Genomic DNA, 17,386 nt, shown 5'->3' on the forward strand with positions numbered 1-17,386 from the left:
TTTTTTGCCCCCGCCGCCCCACCCCCTAAAGGAGTGTGCCACACAAATTAAAACGATTTCCCTCCAACCTGGGAGATAGGACCAGGCAAGGCATCCTTCAGCTGTGAGTGAAAGAGACAGAGCCTGCCTCTGTCAGGAGCACTGCCAGCCCCAGGGAGGCGAGGTGGGGGATGGCAGACGCCACTGCAGGGATGCTACTGGTTAATTCCCAGTAACTCAGACAGACAGATCTGTGCCAGGCACCAAGCTGGGGTGCAGGGTGTGTTTCTCCCACGAAAAGGAGGCATCAATAGCAGAAGTGAATCCTGGGCATCGAGACTGCCCTGGAGGGATGCTGACTAAGAGCAGATGCCTGCAACGGTGGGCTGTGGAACAGTTCTCCTCGAAGCAGTTAAAGCCTCCACTACCAGAGAGGCAGCCCTGTTAAATTTGCAAAACTTATTGCAGGAGGCAGAGCCTCTTGGACCTATGGATCTCATCACCCAAGCATATCTTTTTCTGGCTAGGGTACCCATTCAGGTAAGTGGCTCGAAATCTAGCACACCCACATCCTCCATTCAACTGACAGCATGGAGAGCACCAGCTTGCTTTCAGCAGTGAGTGCTCATGGACAAGCGAGAAAAACCAGAGCCACTCCCACCAGGCTATAAAAGCTTTGCTGTCACAGCTGTTTCTCACATCTGGATGCAGACAGCACTTAAAGTGTTGCAGCTGGCACCAGCTCCTCAGTTAGCATCTCCTTATCCTGTTAACGCCAGGCAGGGGAGAGGTCCGGCAGCTGAGGTTGAAGGGGCACTTCAGCTCTGTCAGATTCTCCTCCGCTAATGAAAATGTTTCTCTGGTGTGTCTTTGGGAAGGTTTCCTTCAGCTCCAGCCCCCGTGTGATTGAAGGCTAATCTCTGCTACTCTTGGCTGAATGGCAGCCCATGAAGAAGGTGATGTATTGTGTTTCCCTTCAACTCGACATTTAATGGTGCTGGGAAAAGAAGAAAAAGCACCAGATGTTTCTAGATTGTAAGTGAACTCCTCCCTTAACGCAGAGAGAGGTCACGGCAGGCGCCAGACGTCCCAGCCTGGGACCAGAGCACACCCCTGTAAATTCAACCCCGCTTCGAAGGGCCATTTCACCTGCCATGGTGCGTGCCTCCCAGAAGCAGTCCAGCTGCTCACATGTGGCCACAGGAGGCAACGTGTCCTGCCACCACCCTATGGGACATGACTGGCCTCCAACGAGCTCCCCAGCATCAGTCTGGCCAGCGTACGGGCCTGGGAGAAGGGCCAAGGTCCGCAGCGCAGCCTGTTTGGGACCAGGAGGACAGCATGAGACGGGGGCTCAGCACTCACAGGCGGTGGCCTTGGCTCCTTGGGCTGGCTCTGAGCTAATCTCTGAAGCCCTGAGGTGTGAAGTTTTCCAATCTGCGGTATTAGCTTCCTTTTAAATGCTTCGAGACCTACCAACTAAGAACGGAGAGAAAAAATTAGGATGATAATCCTCTTGCTGCTGTGCTGCTCGCACTCAAGGGGACGCCTGGCTCCATGTCACACCAATCTCCCTCCTCTGCTCCAGAGCCGCTGCTCTGCAAACACACTCCAAACCAACCCCGCCAGCTGTTTGCTCTCCTGCTGTTTCTGCCCTTGCTGGAACAACCCAATTACCCATCATGGCACTCTGCACCCTCCACCTGCAAAGCTTTGCAGCTTTTCTCTTCCTTCTTTGCCTCTACCAAATCACCAGCATTAGTTGAGGACTCCCAAACACAACACAGGCTCTCCTTGTTTGCTTTCTCTTCTCCTCCTCCCCCTCTCCCTCCCTTCTCCCATGCCCTGCCTGCCACCGGCACTGGATGTGGGATGCTTACCATAAACCACACAAAATGCATCCTCCTACAGCTAAACCTGGAGGAGAAGGAGAAATGAAGAAAACAGGAGGAAAAAGAAAAATCTTCCAATTACTGGCAATCAGCTCTACTTAATGCTCACCCACTGTGCACCGTGCCCCAGACACAAACCACTCCGGCAGGTGAGCGTGCAGGGCAGCACAGCACGTACCTGCACACACAGTGCACCAGTGAGCACACAGGGTGCTTCTGAAGGTATTCCAGCCTATCTGGGCACAAATGGCCACAATCTGGGGGCCTCCCGTAGCCCAGTCAGACCAGGGACAGTGCTACACTCTGCTCCCAGGAGCTTTGCCCTGGGGCGAAGGTACTTGCTCAGAGCTGAATCCTAGCGTGGGTGATTGTCCAAGGGATGTCCATCATCCTCGTTCCCAGCCTCACCTGCCCAGGTTATCTGGCCAGTTTTTCTCCCCAGGAGGGATGCCAGCTACAGATAGCACCATGGGCTGCCTGTTGAGACAGTCGCAGATGGCGCAGCTCTTGCTGACTGAGCCGCCTTCGCCTCCACGGGAGGACATGCTTTGCTCCCAGCCAGGGAAGGCGGAGGCACCCAGCACGCTGCCGCAGTGGAGGAGGCACTCAGCCAGCCGCTAATGCTTCCTACTGTCTTGGAGCAAAGGGATGAATTAGCTTTTATTAGCTCTTGTGAAGAGCACATCACTCCTGCCCTCTCCTCCTCGCATAAGACTCATGCACAGACTCAGCTGTGCTGCAAGTGAAGCAGAACCAACTCACCTCCGTGCCAGCGGCCCCAGACTCCTGTTGGGTCTTGTATAAATCTTATAAATCTTAAACCTTAGACAAGCTGGGAGTCAGGATCTAGCAATCCTGCTAAGGGTGCTGCAGGGCTCTTGCTGCCCAAAAGTAGTTTAAAAAAGATGGATGCTTGGCTTTCATGTCTGTTTCTCTCAGGTGGCACCACACACGGCCCGAAGGAGGGCATGACCTCCACGCCAGCAAAGCCAGAGCCACTGCATAGTCCCTGCCGCTGGCACCCAAACTCGGGGCTGGTATGTGGGGGGTGGGCTGTGGCTCCAGCTAAGCGCTCCTGCCACCCAACATACTCCTGACCCCAGCACCCAGCCATCAGCACAGCTGAGGGATGGTGCTGCTCCGGAGAAGTCTCTCTGAAGCTGCTCTGGGGCTTGTTAGCGGGGTGATAAAGGGGATGAATGGCCTCAGAGAAATGCTCTGTCTCCTGCCGTGGCATTCATTATCCTTTAGCCGGGCAATTCTTCACACCAGCCAGGAGCTCTGGGCTGGCTCGTTTATTGTCCTCAGGGGCTGTTTTCCACAAGAGGCCACGCTCTGCACTGGCGCTTGTCACCCCAGGAAGCTCGAACAAACGTGCCTGAAGCGCCCGCAGCATAGCAGCCCGCACAAGGCAGCTGGGGGCAGAGCACTTGGTCTCCCAGATAGTCCCTGAGCTCATCGCCTTCCTCCCACACAACCAGCTTGCTTTCCCAAACTCACAATTTGGTGATCTGAGCCACAACTGCCCCCCCGAGATCTGCAGGAAACAGAGCAGGGCACGTTTTCAGCCTAATTTCCTAAGTGCAAAGCATATGTAGTCCCGCTGCATCAGTCTGTCCTCTGCCCACTCCCCAGCAACTTCTGACACCGCGAACAGATTTCAACCCGATCTGACAGACAGAGGTCTTGGAGACAGTCAGAGTCTATAAATTTCATGCAAACAGACTGTCAAACAGAGGAGAGACATTATTAGCACCTTCCCAACTGTAGTGTATCATCCCTTATTAGACATCAGACAATCTGCGTGGGGGAAAGAGAGATGCTATAAATATCCCGTTAAAGGGAGATGCTCCATTCAGCACAAGCAGCTTACTAGACACCAGAGAATCCAAACCCAAGCTATGTACCCACTCCACACAGTCCTAATGGGAGAAGGTTTCAAGCCTGCTTGGCTGATAGGAGAGCCAGCCAGCCAAGATGGCACATTTGCCTTTGGGAAAGCCCTTGGAAACAGGCTGTGTGCTCTTCCCTTGCCATTCTTCCAGTGACCAAGCTGAGGTCCCACTGCGTGTCCAGCATGAATTGCCATCTCAGGCTTGCGGATGAGTTCAGACACTCCCTGACATGGAAGAGACATGCCCAGCTCCGAGGGGAAGCACTGATGGGCAGAGCAGCTCCCTCACCCCCACAACCCTCCCATTGCCTTTGCACCACACAGAGATTTCACCTTCCAGCCAGATGTTTCATCCACGGGCTGCTGCCAGCAACCACCAGGAAGGCAGCCCAGAGTCCAGGGAGCTCACAGCAGCATCACCTAGACATCAAGCTACTCATTAGCAGGTTGACTGATTAGTGGTACTTGTTATTGTGAGTGAGAGGGGGCCTCTTCCTCTGCACACAGGTCCTCGCTGCAGACCAGAGCCACTCACCAGCTCAGCACAGACCTGCAAGCTGGTGCCAGCACAGGGCTGGCAAGCAGCAGGATGGGCGCAAAGCTCAGCCTTCCCCCAGCAGGACAGAGGAAGCCCCAGTGATCCTTCCTCTTCCTCCTAAAGGCTGAAGGGGACACAACAGCCTCTTGGTTCTCCTTTAAAGACAATCAAACAGTGCCCACGTCGTGCAGTGTGATACAGCTTTCGGAGAGCAACACCAAGAAGCCATTTACTAGAGTTGCTGGCTGGTCTTCCTTCCTCACCTCCTTTCAGTGACCCAATTAGGAGACCCTCATTGGGCTGTTCCAGGGTGAAACCTGGAGTTGCCCTCGACAGGAACTCCCATCACTCATCACCACTCTCTGGTACTGGAACAGAATGGTGCACAGCAAGGCAGCGAAGGGGAGCGGCGCTTGCTGAGGCTGAGCCCAGCATTTCAGTGTTTTCTGACGCCGCATTCTGGGGACAGGGCAGGGTATAATCCCTGTGCTCATTTAGGAACTGCACTGACCCAGTCATTATCTGTTTACCGTGTCATTTCCAGCCTCAGGCATTCCAGAGCCCTGGAAGTAACTGAGAAGTGGGAAATAGTCTTTTTCCCTCCAGCTCATAACGTGACGCTGGCTCAGCTGGCCAGACGCATTTTAGGACTTCTCTGATTCACCCGGTAAAGGTCAAGTCCCAGGAGGTGCCATCAGCCTGGTGGATCACATATCGCTCGTACCTGCGGGGCTTCAGCTCTACAAAAAGAGAATTTAAACATGCACTACAGCACATCTTTTATTCCAAAAAAAGGATTTACACTTCAGGGGTGCTTGACTCCCTGCTCTGCCCCACAAAAGCAGTAATAGGGATTGAATCCAGGCTTGCGTTCATTAAAAAAAAAAAAGAAAGAAAATCCAGAAATCCAGTCACTCCATCCTAATTGTTCTGATCCAACCTTTCAGTGTTGCATTGAGCTAAAGGGCCGCACATGAAAGTATGCCAAGAGCGGCATGAAATGTTAATGTTGCAATTAAAACAATATGAATATTGCAGCACCGCTCTGCTGCTCCCCATCCACTGAACAATTCTCATTCAATGGAAGTCAAGTTACATTTCAGGAAATAATGAGGTCTGCTAATTAAGTCTGGCCTAAGACGACAGCAGTCTTAAAAGGAAAAAAAAAAAGCCAACTCAGATATCCCCAAAATGTGTACATTTGCTGCTTATTACCTGCAAAGGGAAACCATTAATTCTGCACAATGCCAAGATCACAGGTCAGTGCCATTGTCTTATTGCACACATCTAGAGGAAATTATCTTTTTAATGATAAAACACATAAGTCATGACCTGCTTTGTCCCTAGGAGCTGAGTGGGAAATGCTGGGCTGACACTTTCCATACTCTGAATGCAGAAAGCAGGTACCTGACAGCAAATGCCAAATCCAGGCTGTGCGAGTGAGAGGCAGGCAGGGGCTTCAGAGGGCTGAAGGCAGCAGATTGCCTTCAGCTGACACAAGACGGATCCCAGCCTGTACACAGGGAAGGGGTTTTTCCTCCCCAGCCACCCAGACAACTGAGTGACAGTGACACCGGGTGCTCAAGCTGGTGGAAGCCACGGGGAAAGAGACCACCGGGTCAGTCCTGGGAGGCAAAGACTGTCACTACGTCTTTTAACTCTAACAAAAGGCAACAGAGGAGACCCCCTCCTTGCCCCTTGCATCCATCAGCTGCTGTCCCAAGACAGCACGTGTTGCAGTAACAGGACAAAGCGACAGCCTAGAAAACCAGAGACATCAGGTCCAAGGGGTCCCAAAGGAAATCTGTATCAACGTACCACACCCGCAGCTTCCCCACCTTCTCGTCTTTCATCATCTTCCCAGATTTATTTATCCATGGCAGTAGGTGGGGCTGCCAGCATGTCTCCTGTGCTGTCCCCTGCCCACATAACCGCAGAGGGAGGCTGGGGCAAGGAGGGCCCGGCACCATGCATATTTTAGGGGAACAGCAGAAGGCTGGGAACAGGCCCACCATGTCCTCCTATTGATTTGGCTGCTTTTTCTATTTCAGAATTTCAGGAGCATACAAGACCTACCCACCCTGCAGGCCTGAATTTTGCCATTAGACCCAATGTGACCCACCAGCGTGGAGTTGTCTAGGGGCCACAGAGCAGCTTGTGGTGTAAAGAGCAGGCTATGGCAGCCCAAACCTCTCCTGCCACTGGAGCAACACCCCTCCCTAACCTAAGTCCCAATTCTCCAGAAGAAAATTTATCCAGTGGAGGGGTAAGGGAGGGCACTGGAGTCCTGGTTCATTTCTTGACCCCTGCTGACACGCTGAACTTCAGCCTGTCTTTATTACAGACGACTTTCCTGGTAAGCTCCAAACAGAGACTGAGCCACACTGACCACACTTGGAAATGCAAAAAGGCAAACGAGGAGGAGCTCAAACCATCAGGAAGGAAGCACTTCATTTGAAAGAGGAGAAAAATCTAGGTGAAAAGATCAGAAAGGACCTTTCAAATCCTAGATTGTCCTAAGGGACTCAGATACCTTTTCTACCCATCTGCGGCCTCCTGGAGATGGACGTAAAATAAACCTAGTTGGTCACCAAGGTCCACCCAGGAAGATGTCCCCACCACCAGCAGCTCCCTGTTCCGTGGGTGAGTAGGTGGGCTCCCTCCTCCAGCCCGCTTCTCGCTGTATTTCCAGACGAACCCACACTTGCTGCTACCAAGTGTCTGTTCTGCAATAAAGAGCAATAAACATGCCAGAGTAATTAATGTCTTAACAACTTATTACAATCCTCAGATAATTAATCACAAAAGCTAAACATGCTGTCTCACCCTCCTAATGTGTTAATGCTCTAATTATTATGCCTCAATTAAGGGAAAGTCAGCGCTCCTTGCTTAGAAGTGCATGTTTAATAAGGGTGCTTGAATGCAGGCAAGTTGAAGTGGGAACGGAGGGTGACGGGGGTTAAGGAAGAGGACACCATTTTTAATGAGGTTTCATGGGTGGCTCAAGGCAAGGAATTGACAGCCCCTGTCTGGGATCTCACACCCGACTGCACGTGGAACTGGGGGCCATCTGCGGTGGCTCTGTGCTCTGCTTCCCGCCGGGCTATTTATAGGAGAAGCAGCACGTGGGGCACAGAGGAGGCAGGAACTGGAGATGAGCAGTTACGCTGTGGATCTGGCCGGCGCCAGGCAGCAGAGCCGGCAGCTCACAGAGCAGTCAGCAGTAGGTAGGCTCCTCTATCCGGCCCCCTTCTTGCTCTATTTCCAAACCCACAGGCACTTGCCACCGCTCCTGTCCCACGTGAAGCATCCCCGTTGCCCAAGCCTCTCCAGCACAGTCCTGTTTCCATGGGGCACGTTGCCTCCAAAATCAAGCTAGCTCTCTGGGCCAGCCATGAAGACGATAAGCCTTGAAACCCAGGATTACTCTTGGGATGTGGCAGGTCAGCTCATCTGATTTCAGTCACTGCCTGGTGGTTTTCCACAACTCCTTGTCGTATGAAGGAAAAGAAAGCCCTGTTTCCAAGAGCACACCGTTAAAACATTCTTGTTTTATAGACAGGGAAACCAAAGGTCAAAGGAGAGATTCTGCAGGGGACTTTGTGGTGGTTACTACTGAATCGGCCTTTCTGCTGCCTGGCCCTGAACCTTGCTGGACGTTGGGAAACCTCAGAAAGAGGTTCTTGGTGGTGAGGAGCTTGAGCAGACTACAACGATGAACGTTATAGGGGGACTTGGACCTCTCGCTGTGCGACAGCAGGAGGTCCCTGCTGCACTCGAGAGACACAGCTCTGCACCCATATGACCCTCGTTCTTCAGGAAGACTTTGTACAAAGTATAGTCAAGGCAAAGACGGCATCACCTCCATCCCAGTCTGCAGAAGTGATGTCTCTAGAGAGCAAAGGACTCCAGACGTAGGACTCTGTGAGGGAGTGAAGCAATGCAGTGCAATGAGGCAGGCATGGGAAGCTGGGACCAGGATGGCCAGGCTCCAGATCTTGGTATCATACAAGAAGCTGCAACAGAAGAATGGCTGGAGCCCAAGACTCCCAAACAAAGCCTATAAAAATTTTCTTTTTCAAATAAAAAGCTTTTGAAACAACTCCCCCACTCAAGTGGGTCTTCAAACACAAGAAAGCTCTCCCTGAACCAGCGTGGTTTCTGTTCCATCTAAGCTTTTTTAAATTTCTCAGACAAATTAATCACCAGAAGCACTTGCAGCCTAGGTTTGACTGGCAAACGATTGCATTTCCTCAAGAAATAACACTGTGTAGGTTTGGATGGTTCCCTCTGAGGAGCAAGGCGGAGGGAATAAGAAACAAAACAAAACAAAGCAACCCGGAGGGGACATGAATTTTAAAACCCATGAACAGTTTCAGTTTTCAAATAATCAAAATGAAAAAATATTTCACATAGTCACTTCCACAAAAATAATTCTGTCACCTTGATTCTTTGGTGATGCCTCACAAAAAACAAAAGCAATCTCTCCATCTCTGCCCACTTCACCTACAGCACCTCTGAGACAGCAACCTGCCAGCTGAGTGGAGAAAAGCGCTGATGTCTCCCCATGGAGACAGCCTGTGGATTCCCCCAGGGACGAGGGTTCCAAAAGAAGACTTGTGTGTTGGGCCTCTCTCCACGCTGCCTTCCATTCCAGCATTAGTCTTGACCTGCCCAGACTTTTCTTCATCTCTTTGATGAGGAAGACTTCAGACATCCAGCCCTAGTTCCCTGCACTTGGCTGGAGGTACCACAGACCTTTACCTCAGCAGCTTCGTTTTGCGAGTTGCTGCACTGGGAATCCACCAGCACTGAACCCATCCTGCAAAACCTGACCATCCAGGTCAGGGCCATCAAAACCACTGACATCTGAGCAAACACAGCCTCACTAGGGAGATACAAGGTATATGATGCCTCTTGAGGAACCGGAGGATCTTTCTGCTGCTGTTTACACTGACAGGAGTTTTCTATAGCTGTTGGCGTTGACGTTGCTCCTCTGTGCTGAAGATGGCTGTGCTCAGAGATGAGGCTGTTGCCTTCTTTCTTTTCAATCATACTATCCAGGTCTCTCAGGCACTGCAAGAAAGCAGCTAACTGCTTTTGGACCTCTCCCTTCTTGCCACCACCATCAAATCAGTGGTCACTTGAAAATATGAGCCATTACTTCCATTCCAGGGCTAGAAATTTTGGTTTGGTTATACTAGGTTTGACCTATTCAAAAGCATCAAATCAGATGACTATCTGGTGCTAGGAGGTTTGGAGAAGTTGACTGGCTTATGTTAGTATGTGTGGGGTTGGAAAAAGCCATTTATTTAGAAAACTGCAGTAACACACAGCTCCTGCGCCAAGGTATTTTCCCTGGGATGCTCCGGGTCCCATTCAGCCCGTACCCACCACCAGGATGAGGCAAGGCAACAAACCTGAGCCTTCCTCCCAGTACAGAGGACCGATGTCCCCAGTAACCCTCACTCTGCCCAGCCTGAGCATGCTCCCATTCACACCGGGGCAGATGAAACGGAGAGGGGAATCAGCGTGCCCCTGCTGACCTCAGGATCAGCTCCTTGGCGCGAGTCACCGCCCAGGGGATGCTCCCAGAGATCCTCACACAAAACACCGGCAGCCAGCAGCCGCACGCAGGCACGTTCCCAGGGGCCAGGAGCAGGGCTTGAACGTTGAGGGCAGCCTCCGGAGGAGAGGAGGTAACCATTACAAAACGTAATGACCATCACACAAAACGGCATCGCTGCTTCCCCGAAAAAGACTGGACCACGAAGCTGGTGCCACCAGAGCCCAGACGTCCCCAACCCTACCTCACAGCCCCCTCCAACAAAAGCTTTCTGAGCTCGGCTTTCCCACTCCCTCCGCCTGCTGCCTTTAAGACGGCGTGCAGCACGACAGCTGGGAAACCCAATCTGGTCCAAATTTTGTTACAACCCTGCTGGCTTTTATTCTTGTTTACCAGCATTAATTTTAATGGCTTCCCCTACATTAACTTTGTCCTGAACCGGTCGGAGGAAAATTCCTGCTCACTTGCCTTCTGCAGAACAGCCTGGGTAATTTTCCCTTGTCACATAACGGCCCACCTGGGCTCCTCAGGAATGACAGCCACACTGTGTACTTTGTTGAGGGCAATAAACTTCCCAAAGCTGGGGGAGGAGGATTTACATATCCCTGAACACACTGTCCTTTCTTTGTTCAGTTTGGGTCTTGGTTTGCGCTGATCCAGCAGGTGGAAATTTCTTCCTCCTGTTCAGCTCCGAAGGGAACTACCGAGCCTGCGCCAAGGAAACGTGACGATTCCAGGCAAAGCGGCAACCCCATGTCTGAGCAGCTTTGGGCTGGGTTCATCACTGGACATCTGAGCCTCATTTTCCCCCGGAATCATTCAAAAATGCCTGTACAACAGGTCCTGAAAGAAATAACAGTGCCAGAATACACAGGGAGAATGTTTCGGAGAGGTGGGGAGCAGAAGAGAGAACACCTTGGCCTCCACGCCAGCCCTCTGCTCTGCGATGCACACTGCATCCCTTGCCGGGAGCTGAGCATCGCCCAGCAGGCAGTGGCCACACTTGTGCTGTCTCACGTGTCCCGCACACCTTCCTTCGCAGCAGGGAGCAGAGGTGGGGATGATGCAATGCCTGAGCTTTCCCTCTCCTGTCCACTCTCCCTCTTCTCACCTCCAGCTCCTTCCGGCCACCATCTCGGCTTCTTTCAGGAGACATCACAGCTCCATCCAGGCTGGGCTCTGCAGGAGAAATAAAGATTGTCCTTTCCGTTGCTCGCCAGATGCTGTGACCTGTGATCCCTCTCCTTTCTCCAGCTCACAGGAAAGTGTGATGGCTCAGGCCAATGGGAAGGAAGAGAAACACTCAGGATTCTTTCAGCGCCTTTCTCTCCCATTAAAAAAACAGGGCAACAGCTCTTCCCACCAAAGAAATTGCAAGGGTTTGATTCAGGCACGTTTCCAAAGTTTTCTGTCCCTGACAGCATAAAAAAGGAATATGGTTACACCAAGGGAAGCTATTTGATGTATCACATGATGCCCATACTTTAAACATACAGATGTTCCTTCCATGCTCCAAGGGGCGATTTGGAAGACAGAGGACTCAAAAAATCCCACTATATCCAACCACAAGCACCTGGGCTGCTGTAGCGAGAGTGTTGCCATGGAAAGATGAGGAAGGCAGCAGTGAGATGGCTGGAGTATTCCTTCTAATTAACATGAAGAATTTTGACTGCTCTGCTGTGTTTTCTGCAAGAGCCTAGCAACCACCACAAAAAGTGTTATTCACACATCTGAGAAGTGTTTAGCAGGGTCACATGTGTAGTAAGCGATGTGAGGAGCGAGGGATACCTCTCCAGACAAGGCCCCTTGAGCTTGGGCACACTGCACGTATGCAGCTTGGACATCTCCACTCCTGCTCCAGGAGGCTCACACGCTGGGTGCAGGCAGCCATCGGACCACACGGGACACCACAGTGATACCACAGGGCGAGGGAGGGGGTGACATGCAGGAGACGGAGCCACTGCTGCAGGGAGGAGAAGACCTGAAGTAGGAACTAGATGCCCTACCTTCATGGGACAGAACAGGGCAGCTTGTCACCGCGCAGTTCAGAGGTCCTGGCTGGAGAATCCCCACTACCCACAGTCTCCTCTATGTAGAAACAAGCTTGTCAGCCTGCTGTGAGGGTTCATTTCAAATGTACTGTTTCCACCAAGACTCCTGCTACCCTGCCCTAATAAAACAGAAGAAACAAGACCTTCAAGATACCTTGCAACACCTCTACTAGGCACTAAAGAGTTAGTCAGAGCATCCTAACTTCTTCCACCCGCTGAAGTAAAGAAAAGGCAGATACTCCACATGTGCCAGTCTAGCCTCTTGCACAAAAGGGGCACTACAAACTGACAAAGAACAGCTTCTGCCCATTCATTAAGTTGTTGGCATTAACTGATTTCTCTCCAACCAAGCCATAAAACCCAAAGCTGCATGCAGGCAGCATCCTAAAATATCCTTGTAAATCTCAGCCACCACATTCATTAATTACAACCCAGTGATAGTTCAGGCCATTAGTTCTGGATGGTAACTTCATTTATTCCCACGTTAATGCTTGATGTCAGTGGTTATCTCATTACCACTCTATTACTTACCTACTTAATCCATCATTGCAACCCAAGCCAGAAGGGAGGAGCAGAGTTTGCCCTGCGTCTGTAGGAAGACAATGCATCAAGTGTAGAGCACCTAGGAATCACAAACAAAACACTTCTCTAATCTGCAGCTGAGGTTATATCTATTAAGAGGAGGAAATGACACAGATGAGTGCTGTTAGGAACACAAACACATTCCAACATTGAAAAATTGTCGATATGGAGGATTAAGTTTCCTATTAAATCAGAACCAAAAGCTTTTGCAAGAATGGAAACACATATTATCAGTCACAGAAAAAAAATTACCTCCCCTCCTCCTCATTGGACTCTCCTTCTTCCAAACCCCAGGCCAGATTTGAACAGCTTCTGCCTCTTGCGTGCTAAACAGTTTGAAAAGGAGACTGGTCAGAGTATGGGCACTGGGAGCTGCTCCCAGCTGAATGCTCCAGAAAACGTGCAGGCAGCATTGCAGATACCACTAGCCCTTAGCGCTGGTGAAAATACACCTGAAGCCATGTAAAGGTACAACAGTTATTGGCATTTCAATGCACACCCAGCTGGAGTTCCTCTTCTTTGGTGAGCAGGCGCTTCCAAACACGTGCTGTAGTGCACCTGCCGCCCTCCCGCCTGTCCCAGGACTTAACTGCACGTGCTGATCCAGCCTCATGGGTCTGATCAGGGTGTTTCAGCACAGCAAGACCAACAGCTTCCCCTGTCTCATTCCCTCCTTCTTCCACCAAACAGTCTGGCTGGAGACAGAGTTTCATCCTTCCCCTGCTTAAATGAGAAAAAGGGAAGCTGTTTTTATGTTGTCAGGCTGTGAAACCAAGATGTGAGCTAGGGAAAGCGTTCCAAGGAACACTTCCCTTGCAGTAAGGCCGGTTCTCGGAAGAGCAAGGAAAGCACCTCTGCTCTGCCCATATACGAGTCCCACACTATAGGGCAGGCGACTGTGTTTTCCTGCTTCTAAGTGACATGATATGGAAGGACTGGAATCCTCTAATGTGGAAGAAGCTGATGCCACAAAAGCAAGGCAGAGAAAGAAGACACAGCCCCAAGGTGATGTCAGGAGTAAAATATCAATATTTTCCTCTGTGATCAGTAAACCCCCAGCTAACACGACTGTGCTGGCAAAAGTGGACTCTAAACGGTGCTGTGCCGGAGCAACTGACAGGGCAAGCCTGCAAGATGCCACAAACAGACGTAATTAAAATACCTTTTCTGCCCTGCTCTCCATCCCCTCCCCTCAGCAATGAAATCCATTATAAAGCGTGGAAAGAAAATTATTTAAAATGTCCCTGAAGCTAAGTTGTTGACACCAGTGTAGACAGATGGATTTTGATACACCCTTGATTAAACAGCTTTCTGCAGAAGCCAAAGAGGGCAGGAAAGGAGCTGGGTGATGAGCCAGAGAACCACCCTAGAAACGGTAGCTGTTGCACAGAAAAAGCAAGTGCTGTTGCAGGAGAAAGCTGCCCCGACAACCAGCCAGAGCCTAAAACAGCCTCATCCCCCTGGGAAGCAGGCTGCAACCCTCTGCTTCAGTGCCAGGCTCCTGTTCCTGAGCTCTCTGCTCCGAGTCAGGCCAGCAATACCACACACGTCGCTGCTTCCAGCCTCCGATGAAAGGCTGCGGTGAAAGCAAGCAACAGAAAGTCTCACACAGTGCTCAGCCTGTAGCAGGGCCAGCAATACTTCCATTTCCCATGGAGTTACACATCACGGAGGGATTCTCCAGGGTGCAGTAGGATACCGGCTCCAAGCAGTTTTCCCCACAGGCATTCACAACATCTCTTTCTTCCTTGCTCTCTCACACACAGATGCTCTTGGACTGATAAGGATTGAACTCCCTTGGCAGAGAGGGGCAAAGATGAAGTCTTCTCCCTGGCCCTCTATTTATATCAAGCTGGTAGGAACTCGTTATCTTTAAAATCTTTGGCACGTACAGCTGCAATCAGCCATCAGGCCGGAAAGTTATTAGGGGTGGGCAAGAAAGGAGCCAAAACCACATTAAAGCTGTTTTCTCAGGGAAGCAAATGAAAGGCAAGAAGGAAGGGTGTTACAGCTGGGTGTGGGCATCTGACCTGTCCACCTCTTAGAGACCTCAGAGAGGAAACCCAGGGAGGACAGAGGGTCAAAGATAGTTGCAGAGCTCAAAGCATGGCCTGGAGATACCTACAGCACCCAGAGCTGAGGTTCAACATCGTGAGTGCGCGCACACAGGCTCTGCAACCCTGGGTGCCGCAGGCACAGGGGGTCATGGAGCAACTCAAACTAGTGACCACTGCTTACCAGTCCTGTGCCAGTGTAACTCTGGCCCGCTCTGGTGGCCAAGAGCTCTGCAGTTGTTGTTAGACAGTAGAAAAGGCTCGCAGGCATGTCCCACAAGAAGAGGGGCTTTCCCGTCAAATATTCCTCAGGCTTTAGGTACAAAGGTATTTGATAGAAGATTCCACATGATGAAAGAATTACAAGGCAGAAAGTATAAGATACTCAGTATCACCAGCTCCTGCAGGTAGTCAAGCCCCTGTTTTTGCACAATATTAATCTCTTATTCCTACCTATTTCAGGTGGTTCAAACAGAAGCTTCACATGTTTAATTCCCCCTGCTCTCTCCCATGGCCTGAAAGAAATTGAGGCAAGCAGCAACAACCCCATATCTAGCATCCACTTTATTATTTTTCTAGGACTTGGCTGCGAGTGCCCTGTGTAAACCTGACACTTGGGAACCCTCAGCTGCTTGTTTTTCTACGCACTTTGAGACTGAGGTGGCTTTTGGTCCCTGTTCTGCTCAATGCAATGCTCAGAGCCCTGCTTCGTAACCACAGTATCACTGATCTTCAGATCTGCAAATAACTGAGAGGCAGCTGAGCTCCCTTCCGAGTCATCAGAAATTCAGCCCCACGCTAACAAATGAACAGCCCAGCCAGCCACAGAGAGCACTGCATCCCCACCTTTCCTGCAGCGGTTTAGTCTGGGCAAGTGTAATCGTGTCTCCAACAAGCAAGCAGGTGTTTTAAAAGTTCACCAATGCATTTCAATTAACCATGTTTTTTAAACACTCTTCACACCCAGCCCAAGAGAAAATACAACTGCATCTCAGACAGAGAATGGGGTGCCCTTCCACAGGGTATCACAGCTGCTTGTAGCCCCCGTTTTTGTACCTGGGAAAGGACTGAGGTGGGGGAAGCACCTTTATCTTAAGGCTGTTTAAGCAAAGTCTCACATCTTTTAAAATAGGGCAAGAAGGTCACATTTACTGCTTAGCAACTTTTTTCTCTCCCAAAAAGTCACCACCCCAAACTTGCCATGGCCATGATGTGTATGTGGGCACCCACGCACAGAGAGGAAGGAGCAGCTGGTCCCTGCCTTAGTCTCTGATAGTCCGCTCAGAAGCTGACAGTTGAACATTTTATTCCCCTGCAGATAAAACACATCAGTTGAGCACACCCAGGGAAGTAGCAGGACCAGAGCAAATTCCCAGAAAAAGCCTTGGCAGCGTTCCCCCCGCTCTGCGGCTGCGAGTGAGATGGAGTAACGGAGCACAACACATGGAGCAACAGAAGCTGAACAATGCACGTGTTACTGCAAGGAAAATTAACAATATTAGGGGGGAGGGGGAAAGGGAAAGCTCTTGCTAGCAAATACTTATTAAAATACAATCTTATCCTCATCTGACCCTAATTCCGAGTAAAGAAAGCTGGACAGGCTGCTGGTGCATTCAGGCGATATCGCTGACCATTCATGTATATAATTGCCCAGGAGGTCCCACAACCACCCCCTTGCCTTTCCTCTGGCATCTTAAGATGCATCAGTTTAAGCCACCGGTATTTTTAAGTCCGCTCAGTCTCACTCTCCAGGCTTCCAGAGTCCTCTCACATAGTCAAAGCATCTCCCAGTCACCCCAGGAGACTCCCAGACCAGCTAGCTCACCATGCATCTTGTTCAGCGTTGCCTGTCTTGGATACAAAAGGACACGCTGGTCACGAGCCCTGCAGTCCCCACAGATCTCCTTCCACATGTCTCCAACGGGGAACAGCAAGGGGTGTACTTCCCATCCAAGGCAGCCCACTGAGCAAGCCAGTGTGCTCCACAAAGAGCAGAGAGACATCTGCTGCCCTCAGTAGGGTTTGGGGGTCTACCTACCCTACCAGCAGCTACACAGCTACTTCAAAGCAGCACAGGGAAGACCAGATTTCACCCAGTTTAGGGACCACATGTGTAAGGAATCTTGGGAAAGCTAGACAAGTGCCGAGTGGTTTGACAGACTGCTGGAAAAGGCCACCACTGCTGACCACCCAGCAAGCAAAGGGCTTGCTGCAGTGTCCCTAGCAGTCGTCGGCCATAAAGTCTAATCACATGGCATAATAGTATTCCTTAAATATGCTTTATATTTCAAAAAGAATGAAGAACCAAGGGGAAAACATACTGTGATGGAAGGGGAGAGCTGAAGTTCAACCACTCTAAGAAACCCTAAAGACAAACGCACATCTCACATCTTGAAATCCGTAAGAGTTGATTTTCTGTTCCTCAGCTTCAATCGCCTCTTTGCTAGTGAGATTTGGCACTAGCCCAGGCCTCCTGAGGAAGCAGAGACAAGGATTTTCCAAAGGATTTGTCACCCACATCTCCTCCCGCAATACTTCCTTGGGGATTTTCTAATGAGCAAGGCCCTCCTTTGAAAAAAAAAAAAAAAATTGCTTTTAAAAGACAAGGCCACAGCCACAAGAAACCCGACAGCAATATTTCTGCCTGAGCCATAGCTCCAAGCCCAGTGCTCACCTGCAAGCCCTGCTGCCCTCCGCCTGTTTAAGGAGGATGTTTTCATTATTGTTCAATTTGCAATGAGTTTAGCTTCGTGTCCTTCATTGGATTATTTTTATATTTAATGTCCTCTCCTCTTCTTTTTATAGACTGGTAATCTGAGTCCCTTGGTAA

The 17,386-nt window shown here is 50.6% G+C and overlaps 1 long non-coding RNA gene across 2 annotated transcripts; it reads right to left on the reverse strand.

Moving 5' to 3' along the window:
* Positions 1–5,645: 5,645 nt before the first annotated feature.
* On the reverse strand, positions 5,646–13,091 carry LOC121095660. Of its 2 annotated transcripts, none has more exons than XR_005830174.1 (4): positions 12,755–13,091; positions 12,452–12,542; positions 11,876–12,039; positions 5,646–7,029 (listed from the first exon to the last, which is right to left on the reverse strand). It is a non-coding gene; the product is annotated as an uncharacterized LOC121095660 (long non-coding RNA). The 2 variants fall into 2 exon arrangements; XR_005830173.1 differs by lacking the exon at positions 5,646–7,029 and adding an exon at positions 10,292–11,048.
* Positions 13,092–17,386: the final 4,295 nt, after the last annotated feature.

Source organism: Falco naumanni, chromosome 11 (assembly GCF_017639655.2).
Source record: "Falco naumanni isolate bFalNau1 chromosome 11, bFalNau1.pat, whole genome shotgun sequence".
Taxonomy (NCBI): domain Eukaryota; kingdom Metazoa; phylum Chordata; class Aves; order Falconiformes; family Falconidae; genus Falco; species Falco naumanni.